Source organism: Callospermophilus lateralis, chromosome 16 (genome assembly GCF_048772815.1).
Source record: "Callospermophilus lateralis isolate mCalLat2 chromosome 16, mCalLat2.hap1, whole genome shotgun sequence".
Lineage (NCBI taxonomy): Eukaryota > Metazoa > Chordata > Mammalia > Rodentia > Sciuridae > Callospermophilus > Callospermophilus lateralis.
The window spans coordinates 67,326,346-67,341,177 of NC_135320.1; positions in this window are offsets into that span (position 1 = coordinate 67,326,346).

Here is a 14,832-nt window from a genome sequence, read left to right on the forward strand (position 1 = left end):
CTGACCATAAAATTCATGTAGAATGAAAATAAATCACAAAAAAGAAGCATTTTGTTTAACACCTATAGTAGAAAAACAACCTAAATGTTATATGTAATTAAAAAGGTCTTCCATGAAAGACAATAAGAAATTCAAATTTGGAATATAAATATAGAAAAAAAATCAACAAATATTACATTTGAGTTGACCAAAATCAGAAAAGATATTGAGGAAATTTGCAAAGTGCTGTGTTTGGGTGAGTTTCCCCAAAGATCCATGTGTGTGAGTTTCCCCAAAGGTCCATGTGTGAAGGCTTGGTACCTAGGATGGTGACACTGGGAAGAGCTGTGGCCCTTTAAGTGCTGGGTCCTAGCAGGAAGCCCTTAGTTCATTAGGGGCATTCCCTCAAAGGGGACTGGGAGACTCTGATCTGGTCTTCCATGCTTCTTGGGTTCATGACAGAACCACTTGCTCCAGATGTGCTCTTGCTATTTCCATCCTCTGCTCTCATCAGATTCCAGACCAGAAATAAAGATAAATCAGAGGTAATGATAAATTACAAGGTGCCCAATGGAGAATACATATGAGATATGTAGGTGACATGAGCATGTGAAAATACATATGACATGAAAATCAAGGATTTGTTACATATATGACAAAAGCACAGTAAGACATATGGTGTTAGAAAAGAACAAATAAAATCACAGTAATAGATACAAAATACTCAAAACCAGAGACTCTGAATGAGAAAAAGAATAAAATGAAAAATAACATGTACATGTACATATTTAATCTCTACCTGAAAATGCATACATTCTAATATTCTGTAATCACACATTAATAAAAATGCAAATGTATACTGTTGTTCAGTTTTGAAATTAATCAAATGACTATTTAAATGTAGAAACAGCCAAATCATATTATCCACTCAGAATATATTTGTTTACTCTGTCAATGGTAGGTATTGGATACTAGTACATTTTAGTTAAGAAGAGATATATGAAATATATTCTATGTTATAAGTATTGAGTTAACATTGGGAGTTGAAGATGAATAAGATATCCTGGAAATCCATTAGGATTTTATTTACTTAAATTCTCCCAATTATTCTATCATTTAGCTTTTATTAATTTCCTTGAACTTGTCACAATTATAATGTTATGTAATTTTTTAAATTAGAAGCTTTTTTTTTCAGCAGCACATATTTCTACAGTTGTTTTTAGGAAAAAATGAGTAAGCTGAATAAAAGTCACATTAAATTAAACAGTAGCTACATAGGAACAAGATTAGGAGAAATCTGCTAAGGTATACTCTCCATTTGAAGTGTCAAATATATTAAAATATTCCTTGGGGAAGGGCACACCATAAAAAACCCTAAAGATACTAGAGGATTGTGGGATAGGAAGGAAAACAGAAATGTGTCTTTCTAAAGGGCCTAGGAGAGACATTGGTGTCTTTGGGAAAAAACACATTTTCTTTCTTTCTAAGGATTAATGGCAAGTTACATTATATGGATATACATATATTTTTCTAACTTAGTAAATCAGAGGTCAGAATTCAAATGAATGTAATATAATATTATATTAATAGGTACTATTATTTATTAGTTATCCTGTAACTAAACAAATAGGAAACCCTCCATTTAAGGTTTTCATCATCCTGACTTGAATAGGGTGGGGAGGGAAAACAAAAATTTGTTGAAGAAATTGAGGAGAAAAATCTGGAGGAAAAAAGTCTTTCCTGTGTTTAGAATGTTCCACTTTTATAGTCCCCAAATGTTTCTCTTTGTCTCACTTTAGCAACCTTATTAGCATCACTTTCTCTTTAACATTCTACCAAGGGGAGAGCTTTTTAGGTAATTAGTGAATATGATAATTTAATATGAAAAAAATGATACTAATGGAGTATCAATGCTGCTGATTAATATGAATTTACAGATTATATATATGTAAATATATATACATATATAATTAAGTGATTATATTTATTCAGCCATCTGTTTCTTAAACATTAGGAATTATGCACAGTTTCAACATCTGTGTATGTTCATATATTTTTATGCAATGCTGGTAAAATGCTGACAAAAGTAGAAAACAGAAAAATAAACCAATGGAATTTCAAAGGGCTCCACTTTTTGGATTTATGTGTATTCATCTCCTTCTTCTAAAATACATCTGTTGTAGTTACTGAGATTCTAAAGCTAATCAAAGTCCTTTTGAGAACAAAGATGCATTTAAATTGAGTGTAAAATATTTTGCAAATTTATAAATTTATTTTCAAACAGATGCAGCCCATTGAACTGGATTTTGGACTATCAGTAAGATAATTCAGTTACTTTAAAAAATGTAATACTGATAAACCTTAAAGAATTAATACAGTCATTTATTTTGAGTAATTTTTTTTCTAATCAGGAAAGTCTTACAGACACAAGAAAGACAATGCAGAGAAAGAAGAAAGGAAGAGGTGTAGAAGGTAAGAATGAAGGGAAGGAATGGGAGGGGAGAGGTCAGAAGGGAAAGAACAGGGAACAAGAAAAGAGGGAATGAGAGGAATAATTGTAGAGAAGTTTAGAAAAGAGAGGCAATAGAAATGACAAGAATTAGCAAGAACAAACATAACTAAATGACTAAATGATTTTATATTTACTTAACAAATAACTAAATTATTACTATCAGAAAAAAATATTTAGGACTTAAAAATTATTTAGGAGTAAAAACAGCAGGGGATATAAAAATACAGATTTCTTAAACAATCTTGGAAATAGCCATATTATACTATTTTATGTATGAACATAAGTCTCATCTTGGAGCACAGAGAATATGGGAGGTACATTGTTTTTTGTTTTTTTAAAGAGAAATGTCACACTATAACTTGCAGTCATATAGAGCACAGAATAAATGTCCTTTTAAATTTAGGCAGGTTAGAGTATCATATAACCAATAGGGTATGGCAAAGTAGATGCAGTAAAGTATCTATGTGCTTTCAAGGGAGAGAAAAAAATGGAAAGAAAAATATAGACAATTATCAGAGATTATTGCCATTTGAGTTTGCAATATACAACTTCCTGAGAGTAGATAAAATCTCTGAAGTATTCCAAGTATTTCTGTATACTGTGAATGTGCATCTCCTAACTGCTGATAATTATGGTAATATCTAAAGAAACCACAGGGTGGACAGTGATATTACACAGTAAATGGCAGTTAAACAGTAATCTCATTCTGAAGAGTGTGAAAACCTCTTTGAATATTTGAACTTGAAGCAAGGTTTTAGCTATTGCCTCTAAGTAAATCTCTATTGCTATCCTTCAGGGAAGTTGATTGTTATTCACTGATCTCCATATAATTGTACATGGTGTCAGGCTTTAAACAATGTGAGATTATTATAAAAGGGTACATGGCTTGTTACTAGAAAAAAATTGGAAAATGCCTTAGGTTAGGAATCTTCTCAGAACGTTTAGGAAAAATTAATTTACTGCAAGGAGAATTGTAGATATCTGAAACAGGAACCCTACCATCTCCAGGATTATGAATGATTTTCTTCAGTCTTTTCATGATATATATATATATATATATATATATATATATATATATATATATATATATTTTTTTTTTTTTTTAAAGAAAAACTCCATGTACCCTGCCAGAGGTCTGGGGTGTTTGTTTCATGCAGGCTCTTAATAATGACACGCCCACAAGAGAGAGTATGGAATATCTTTTTCTTTTTTCTTTTTTTTTCATCTAGCCACATAGAGCACATGGAGCTTTAGGATTCCATAAGGAAAAATTTTAGAGGATATTTTTGTTTTCTTTTTTTCAGTTCAGGTTTATGTGCCTTTTATTCTTCAATTCTAGTATTAGGTTATCTCTCAGTTTTAGTTGATGGCAACATGGTGCTCTTTTATAGTTTTCTGGGATTTCATATCAATAACCATGTGATAGGGGAATTTGCAATGAAAACTGAAAATTGTATTACACAGAATTTCCCCATATGAACTTTAAACTGTCCTTGAATATCCTTCTTAATGAATAACTTGAACCATAACTATTTTAAGATATAGGCCTATGACTTAATCTTACATGTATGCATGAGAGAATTAAAAAAACATCAAATTGTTAAGTAAATAGAAAAATATGGAAATATATATATATATATATATATATATATATATATATGATAAAATTTGGTGTTTTGTCAAAATAGTGTGCTGTATAATGTATCATAATGTTAAAATGAAGAATAATTAAGGAGCTCGATAGAAAAACAAAACAAACTGGAGATGGCTTCTCTTTATATTTGTTAACTCCCTACTAAACTCTATCCTATCCACTACCTTTACCAAGTCATGAGTGAAAAATGTTTTCTTCTTGTGAATATTTCTGATTTTCCCTGAGCCTCTTAATTTAGTTGCTGTCTGGTTTTTAATCTTTTTAAAGCACAGTTTTGTTTTATTTTCTGTTGATGTTTTTCCTGGGTAGTAATCAAAGGCTTGTTACAAAGATGAACTTTTTCTTTTCAAATGGAAACTTAATTTGGCTTTATACATTGTTAAAACTATAAGTATCCCAAGTATTGATTTTAAAAAACGTGAGAAATGAACTGATCAGAACTTAATATTAAATTTATATTTTATATATAAATATAAATATTTATATTTATATATAAAATAGATCAAATCTCAACTGGCAGAGAATTATCTTGACTTGATATCAATATAACACACAGAAGCCCGGAACATGCTCTGATGTTAAGCCTAAATGCCATTTCTCCTTTGTCATGACCTATATACTAATCTTTAAAAATTTTTCATAAATATAGTTCTGCAAAAAATGCAAGTCAAATTCTCAACACCATTATAAACATAAACTTTTGTCATGTTTTAATTCATATACTTTTTTATAAGGTAACCTTTATCAGTAGAAAAATAAATTTTCATCCAGAAGAAATTGTTATTTTTTAAATTAATTCATTCAGAATTATTTCTATTTATTCTGTAACTTTCACACCACTGTTACAATTAATTATTTTTGTGATTGTTGCTCTACGTATTTGTGATTTTAAAGCTAGGCATTCTTGAACAGTGAGGCAATATTAGTGACACTAATAAAAAGGGGGTCAAATATTTATGAATATTGGAAGCAATAGGTATTTTAATATATTGGCATATGACTTAATCTCACATGTATGCATGAGAGAATTAAAAATAACACCAAATTGTTTAGTAAATAGAAAATATGGAAAAAATATATAAAAGATAATATTTGGTGTTTTGTCAAAATAGTATGCTGTATAATGTATCAATGTTAAAATGAAGAATAATTAATATGGGTGAGCTTTATTGTGTGTAGCTTTTGACAAGCTAGGTAAACATGACAATCATTTTCTTTGTTTGCTGTGATCACCCCTGTTTGAATATCTCAGTTACAGACATTCCAGTTCTACGAATAGAGATAAATAAAAAAACAGGAGCTCACCTAGAAAGTAATATGAGAGATTAAGTGAGTGAATAGATGGACTAATGGAAGGGATTAAAATCTCTCAAATTTTATGAGCTGGAGTGAGTAAAAATCTATCAGGGGACATGAAATCTACCTATAAATATCAAATACTTCTAAACAAGGATCAAGGAAAGACTTTTTAACCCAAGAGCAAATATACAGGAATACTGGATAAAAAATAAGACAAAATATACTGGCTGTTTCAGGAATAACTTCATTGTTTTAAAAAGATAATGTGGACATAGTTCATTTCTTTTGGAAATGGCTTCATAGAGAACTGTGTGGTATAGAGACAATGAAATAGTTTACATTAATCTCACTAAGGGGTATGTTATAAAAAATGTTGGAAAATTTTAATTTAAACAAGTAATGATCTGTTGCTACTTATTTATTTATTTTGACAGTATGCCACATTTTTATGTGTGTCACATGTACTAAAATGAATGTTCTCTTCTTATTAACATGGTAGTTCAAGGGAGTAGGGGTTGGGAGTGTATGCAAAAAGGCACCTGGTCCTGTTGGTTGGACTTCAAGTGGCCAAGGAAGGGAGGCAGAGTGGGGCCAAAACCCTTTGGATGTGTGGCCAGGTGGATTTTGGACAAGTGGTAGGAGTGGGAACAGCGTGGGCTAAGAGTCACTGAGCCAGCTGGGTTCCCAATGCCAAGGAAATGAGCCTCTGTAACATACAGCCTCACTGCTAAAGCAAGTTGGGAGCTATCGAGGAGATGGGATGGGTCCAGGTCCTGAAGCAGTCAGATAGATAGTAGGCAAGTAGGAGGTCTAGGTGCTTGGGAGTGCTAGTCCAGATTCAGGAGGCAGGGACAAAGAGATGGGGCTGGAGGGCCTCTTCCACCTGCCACCTCAAGGGCTGAAGAAAGCAGCAAGCTTTGGACTCAGCAGCAGAAGGTGCCGCATGCTGCAACAGAGGGATGGCCTGGTATGCAGGGCTATTGAGGAGGCCATGAAGGCTCCTGCCTCATGAATGGAACTAGGGCCCTTAAAAATGGGTCTGAGAGAGCCAGTTTGTACCTTCCACTCTTCCACCATGTGAAGACATAGAAAGAAGCACCGTCTCTAGAACAGAGAACTTTCACCAGACACTGAGTTTCCCAGGACTTTGATCCTGGGCTTCCCAGACTTCAGAACTTTAAGAAATGAATTTCTATTGGATTACCCTGACTAAGGTGTTTTGTTAAAGAAGCTGAAACTACATAAGATGTCCAACCTTCCACTGCTAGGTATCTCCCAAAAGAGAACAAAGTGAATGTTTATACAAACACTTGTACATGGATACTCCTGCAGCTTTATTTTTTAATAACTCAAATCTGGAAGCAGTCCAAATGGATGAATTGTGATATATCCCTGTAATGTCACACTTCTCAGAAATGAAAGGAAGCAACTATTGGTATGTGCAATTACATGGATGAAACAATCAAACAAAAAAAGGTGGATGATTTTCAAAATCCTTACACTAAGGCAAAGACAGCTGGGTGGGAAACACAATATACACTTTGTTAACATTTCTAAAACATGTAATTTATTCTATAATAATACAAAGTAGGTCAGTGGTGGTCTATGTATGGCATTAAGGGGAAACAGAAAGTGATACTAGGAAACCTTTGAGGCTAGAAGAAATGTTCATTATTTTGGCGTCGTGAGGTTTTCTCAGATCTATATATTTTTAAAAACTCATTGTATTTTTATTCTAACTGGACACAATTTTTCATGTATGAAATTTAGCCCAACTCAGTGTTTATTTTTAAAGCACCTCTAGCCACTCATTAATACCAATTTAAGCCTTCTCTGGCAAAAGAAATGCAGAAGTAATTGGCTTCAAATATAAATTCCTTTATTTTCTTACTGTTTTCAATTTACAAAAAAAGCAATAACATTAAAGTATTAGAAGTTATTGACCTGCATCCTATAGTCATTATATTAAGATTATAACTCGTGGCATTAATCATGGTATTTTAAAAATGCAGAGTAGAAAAATTTCTTAGTCTCATTGTGAAGCAATAGTAAATACAATAAATAGTAAATTTTAAAAATACTCCAATATGTGAAAATAATTAAACTTAGTCTGATGTGTTATATATAAAAACATTTGATGAAAACAAACAGAGAAACAGTGGTTTATTTGTTCTCCTTTACTCCTTAGACTTGCAAAGACTCACTAGGATCAAAAGGAGAAAAGATTATCTATAGAACTTAAAAAAATAGAAAAATTGTCACAATCTAAATCTAGACATTTAACATGATATTAAGACCAATCTCAGGCAAAACTGAAAAGCAATGAACATTCAGGGATAAGAAAACCTATGGGTAGTGGGTAGAAATACTGTTTGTACATGAGAGGTGAATAGCAATCACAGTGACATATAAATAATCCAAAGTGTAAAACCAAAGATACTCAAGGATTCTTAGCATAGTATGTGCTGAGTCTTCCTAAATTTCTCCCACATTTAAATCTCTTCTAGATCCCTAAATGTTAGAATCTCCAGGGATTAGGTCTCAGGCCTAATTTCTTTCTATACCAACCTTTTTATGTGATTCTTTTTTAGTTTTTAAATAGCACCTATTAGTGACTCCACTGTTTCCTTTGAATTCCAGATGTTCATATCCTGCTGTATGCCTACCTTCATCAAATTAAATTTAGCATGTTTGGATATAAGTTTTTATTCTGAAATCATTGTGCTGGTCTGTCCACCACTTTGGTAAGTAGGCAAGAAAGCTGTGAAGATATGGCTGCAAGACTCTGGTTTTCCTATGTGAAACCTCATGGAGAATTTAGTGATCTTTACTCTACAGCTTCCCTTGATACAGAGAGAATAGGATACATGTCAGGGCTTCTCTATCTGCTTCAAAAACCCTCTCAACTCTTTCATTAGTTAATAGTTCTTAATAACCCAGAAGAAGGCAAACTTTGGGTTTACAAATGTACATTTTATTGTTTTATTTATTGCAGCATATTAATTCTACTCCTTCAGAAAAAGTATGTTTTCATATTGTATAGTAAATAGCATTAGTTTCCATGAAGTGGAATTGCTCTTACTTTCATTCATATTGCAATATCACCAATGGATTTGGTTCATATCCTAATAGCAACTGTCTGAAGGTAGAAAACAACTCAGGAACCTCTAGCTATAATTGTCTATCCTTGGTTTGTGACATTTCAAAAGCAGTGCTATTCCAGATGTGAACATATGAAATTTTCTGTGTCTTTCTTATTTATATGTGGCCTAAGCAAGGAATCAAGACCACAGATATAGATCAAATAATGTTGGGACCTGTGAATATTTGGCTTGTGTGAGTCATCTCTAAGCAGAGGTGCACCCTCTCTCTTATCATCTCACCGATCTAATACCACTCCACTACTTTGGCAACTTTCTGCGAAACAGAATTCTGTGATCCCATGGAATTTATTGGTTAGACAGCCCTAGGTGCAAACTCAACCCCAATCCCACAGGTGGAAAGAGAGAGCCTTGAGGGGGAAGAATGACTGCGCCATAGATAAGTCTCCAATCAGACCAAGGCCTACACACTCTAGGCTTCTTGTTTATCTTGAAAAAGTTTTTCTAACAATAAATCCCCCTTTGATGTGTTTCAATATGAATAAAGCGGTCCTGGGCCTTTTCCATTTGCTAGGGTCAGACCCATCAGTCTTTTCCACCAGTCAAGCCCCCACTGAAACTTCATTTCTTGTGTCCTTTGTCTTTATTTCTTATTACTATTTTTTCAGCCTTTTATTTCCAGCCTGCCCACACCTCTGTGGTTTACTGATTCCCTCCCTGTGTAGATTGCGGCAAGAAAACAACATATGCAACTATCAATATTAAAAAAATAAAAGTTGTTTCCTTTTAGAAGGGACATCTTAACTATTTTTTTTTCCAACGCACTAGAACAAGCACACATTTTACTCATATTTTGAATATTTTCCTTGTGTGTGTATGTGTATGTGTGTGTGTATGTGTGTGTTTGTGTTGTGTGTGTAATCTGAACTCAACCTTTCCCCCTCTGGTTCCAAGCCTATTATTATTTTATAAAATCTCAATGTTCATATTAGGGTAGAATCCTAAAATCTTTATGTATTGTAATTGTTCAGTTAAATTGCATTAGATAGTCTTTTTTTTTAAATTTAAGTTTATTGGTTCTTAGCTATATATAACAGTAGAATCCATTTTGATAAAATTATGCAAGCATGGGATATATATTTTTCTAATTAGGGCTCCATTCTTATGGGGGAGTATGATTGTGGGGTTCCATTAGATTATTTCATATGTGTACATAGGAAGATTATTTTAGATTTATTCTACTGTTTTTTCTATTCCTGTCCACCTTCTTTCCTTTTGTTCCCCTTTGTCTAATGCACTGAATTTCTCTTCTTTCCATCCCCCACTTTATTATTGTTTACCTTCTCTATATCAGTAAAGACATTCAACCTATGGTTTTGGTGGGGATTGACTTATTTCAATTAACATGATATTCTCCAGATCTATTCATTTACTGGCAAATGTTATAGAGTCATTCACAATTTCTTTATCCATTCATCTCTTGATGGGCATCTAGGTTGGCTCCATAGCTTAACTATTGTGAATTGTGCTGTTATAAACATTGATGTGGCTATGTCATTGTACTATGCTGATTTTAAATCTTTTAGATATATTCTGAGGAGTAGGGTAACTGGGTCAAATGATGTTTCCATTTCTAGTTTTTTGAGGAGTCTCCATACTGCTTTCCAGAGTGGTTGCACCAATTTGCAGTCCCACCAGTAATGTACGAACATTCCCTTTTTCCAATATCCTTGCCAACATTTGTTGTTATTTGTATTCTTGATAACTACCATTCTGGAGTGAGATGGAATCTCAGTATAGTTTTAATTTGCATTTCTCTAATTGCTAGAGATGTTGTACATTTGTCATATATTTGTTGATCATTTGTATTTCTTCTTTTGACAAGAGTCTATTTGGTTCCTTTGCCTATTAATTGACTGGGTTATTTGGTTTTATGGTGTTAAGTGTTTTGAGTCTTTGTTTATCCTAGAAATGAATAGCCTATCTGAGGTGCAGGTGACAAAGAGTTTCTCCCATTCTGTAGGTTCTTTCTTCACGCACTTGATTGCTTCTGTGGGCTGTGAAAAATCTTTTTAGTTTGATATCATCCCATTTATTGATTTTTTATTTAGGCACCAAAACACACACTGGAGAAAAGATAGCCCCTTTAACAAAGGGTGCTGGGAAAACTGGAAGTCCATATGTAATAGAATGGGAGTTAATCCCTATCTCTCACCCTGTACAAAAATCAACTCTAAGTGGATCAAAGACCTAGAAATTAGACCAGAAACCCTGCACCTACTAGGAGAAAAGGTAGGCCCAACACTTTAACAGATTGGTATAGTAACTGACTTCATGAAAGAATGCTTATTAGATAGTCTTTAATCTTTCCCTATGATTATTATGTAATTGATTTTTATTTAAAATTTTGTATTCTTAAATCCATACTGTTATTTGTTTTCTTAATGTCTTCCTTCTTAGAGATTTAAAAAATATTTTTATTCATCTTTTTAAATTTCTTTCCCCAGTAAGTCTTTTTATTTATTTCCTTAGAGATGAGTCACACCCACTTTGCTTCACCTTTGCAGTTTGAATAAGGCTCTGATTTTACTATTATACTGTCATCCTTTGTATGAGTTTTAAAATTTTTTTCCCAAAATCTTTTGTCATAATTGTTTTACTAGGTAAATAATTAAGACAATGTCCTAGAAGTATTTACATGAGTTTCATTAGCTACCATTAAAATTATTCACTGTATCCCTTTCTTTCAAGGACCTAGGACATCTGAATCTTTTTAAAAACCCATTGGGGAAAATAATTCAATGTTTACTGCTGTCCTACATGGATTCTGACAAAAGGGCATTGTTTTGCAATTTGCCTAAAAAGCAGAATCACTTCATTGCATCAGCTGGACTAAGATCACACCCTCCTCCTTGAAGACAGTGGTACTTAAGTGTTTATAGTAAAGGACATGGCTGATGCTTTATCTTCCCACATATTTGCAGGATGAGAATTTATGTCATTTACTAACATATTCCATCTCCAAAATCATTGCTTTGTTGTAAACACTTCTAATCTAATCATTTTGCTATCCATGATGTATTACTAGAATCCTTGTTTGCAAGAAATGGAGAGGGGACAAAGAACCAGAAGGAAGAAGTCAGGAATCTCTGCTTATTGTTAGTAATAAAATATTTAAAGGAAGAATATTAGGAAGATCATTGAATAAAGGTCCATGAATTCAGTGACTGACCTATCTTATGCCATTACCAGTTCTTTGGTCCCTTTGGCAGAGTGAGGACAAATACAACTTCTATACCATAGTGTTTGACCAAGAAAAGTGGTCATTGTAGGGAAAGTATAAAGTCAATTTAAACTTCAGCCAAAAATTACTTGTTTCAGTTTAAATAATAAAAATTTTTAATTTTTAAAATACTTTGGATGCACTTATTTCTCATTGGTTTTACAAAAATTTATTTCTCAAAATAAAAATAAACTCATATATGCCACTGGAATAAGTTTTGTATTTTACAAATGCTTTGCTTCCCCCTCTCCCCCACCCAAAGACAGGCTGTTTCTTTTTTAATGCTGTTTGACATGTGAAGAACACTCTGAATTTATTAAAATATGTTGTTCTTTTTGTGGTATTGTTATCAACAATTTTCTGACCCCTTTCTTCAGAGAGACTCCCAAAAGGGATTTTTTTCTACTTAGTGTTGTCAGGTCTGAGATGAAACCACGACTGGGCACCAGCAGGGTAAATTTATTTAGTGGTTAAAAAGTGAAGAAGCAGGAACCTAGTTTGCAAATCAAGTTCTCAACCCACAGGAGGTTGTGGAATCATAGATATAGAGCATCAGAACCTAGGGAGTGGAATATTTATCAGGTTTTCAGGAAAGGGGTGGTGGTTTTCTAGGAATCCAGGCACTAAACAATTTATTTTCTTATGTGCTCATTTCTGGTTGCTACCATGGTGATTATAATCTGTCCTGGCATGGTGAGTATCAATTAACATGGAAATTAAATGATAAAGAAATTTGAAGCCAGTTAGAAGTCATTTGGGCAGCTAACTTGGACCCAGCTGGCTTTAGCCAATTGCCATGCAGAACCTCCAGGCATCTTGTTCTTAAAGAAAGGGGAATGAAGGAAAGGGAGGGGGAGATGAGAATAAGAAAGACAGTAGAATGAATAGGACATAACTTTCTATGTTCATATATGAATACAAGTCCAGTGAAACTCCACATCATGCATAACCACAAGAATGGGATCCTAATTAGATAAGTTATATTCCATGTGTGTACAATATGAAAAAATACAGTATGTAATATATATCTAAAAAGAAAAAAAGTTAAAAATTATCTTAAATTCACATTAAGAAGATGAACACAGAGTCGGGTAGGCAAATGAGGTAGGCAAGGCAGGCTATGAAAATATTGTACTGGGAACATGAATAAGTGTCTGTAATTTGTGGGTTTGAGCAACTATATCTGCACAAGTAGAGAGAGGCAAGAGATATTTCTGGAAAGACTTGGAAAAACATTAATATTCTAAATATATTAAGTGTCAAATAAGAAACTAATCCCACTTATTAAAGAGAGACTTTACTCAGAAGGATAATTGCAAGAGGGGAAAGGGACAGCTCTAATAGGGAAGAGAAGCCATGATAATGAGGAGAATAAAATAGACCAAAATATTTGCAAGTGTTAAAAGTTTAAACAAAAGGGTTTTTCTTTTACAGGGAGCAGTAAGAAAGCTACAAAGAACAACATTACTTGTTGGAATAGCAGGTCAGAGAATTCACTTTTGGCCAACTTATTCTCAGGAGGGACAAAGGAGGCACTATATTTTGGCTCAGTTGGAGGGTGTGCCTGTGAAGGGAAGTTTGACAGGTATATTTAACTTGCATTTGGTTTTGTTTGATCAAAAGAGACAAGCCATACAGCTGATCATATAGAAGGCAAAAATGGCTATTTGGAGGGTCTGTGTCTGGCCTTCTCACAGGTAAACACTACAGCATTCATGAGTCTTAAATCACACAGGGAAGAGTTTGCAGTAGGCCTTTTTCTGCAGCAGAAAGGGTTGGGGGAATTTAACATTAACCTTTGCTGTTTTCCAGGATCACAGGTAACTAAGACAATCTTAATAGTCTCACTTGATTCAACATTAAACAGGCTTCTTCCTAACTATAAGCACTTGATCTAACCTTTTCTTAGAGAATTGACTTGAGAAAACATGATTATAAATTTTTTCTCAGCTCCTTTGAGACACAAATTTTCTCCCAGGTCCTTGTCAATTTTCAAACCCAGAAATGTCTTTTTTGAGGACCTGAACACTGTCATTCCTTTGAATATAATTAAAAAGAAAGAGTGTCTATCAAACAGTCTCCATAGAAGGGTAAGAACCAAATTTCAGTACAGTTGTTTGGCAATCAATTGATCTAATCGCATTGACCAAACTTCAGTTTAATGTCCTCAATTATTTTTCCATGAGTACCCCCAGTATATGAAAGTTCCCTGGCTTTTGTTTCATAGGAGTTTAATCCCTTTTTTTCTGTCTAGCTCCATCCCTATTTCAGTAGTCTTTAATAAAGTCTTCCTTGACTGTTTAATATGTCCAGTGCAATTTTTCTTTAATTTGGGGCTCAAGTTCAACATTCATAAATAAAGCAATTATTTTATATTTATTTTTTCTGAGTCATCAGATTTTGGCTTCTTATTTGATTTTGTTCTTTTATTTTACATAGATGCAGTTATCTACTCTGTTCTCTTATCAGTAGTGATCTTAGGTCAGGATTTTTCAACAACTTTAATTTAACTTTAAGAAAAAAGAGAAAAGCCCCAAAATAACAAAGCATGCATAATAATAGCAGATTGAAGATCAAGTGTCTTCTAGACTGAGTTTCCTTTGTAATAAGATCATAAGTACTAGGGCTGAGAGTTCATGGAAAAATTCAGCAAGGGGAAACCATAATTCTGGGGAACTTATGGTTTTATATATGAATGAAATGACACTATATATAAATATTTCCAAAATATTGCTTTTTTTGCTTTCTTAACATTTCTTAGAGTTTATATTGTATTGATTCTTATATAATAACCTTTCCAATACATGAGCACGAAGCAGTAGAAGCCCTCTTAGAAGTAGAGAGGAAGCCGTCCACAAACTTGAAATCCACTGATAACTTTATCTTATACTTCTCAGCCTCTAGAATTGTAAGAAATAAGTTCTGCTGTTTATAAGCCACCTGGGTTAGTGTATTTTATTATAGCATTCTGAATGGATAAGACATATGGGGCACAGGATAAAGA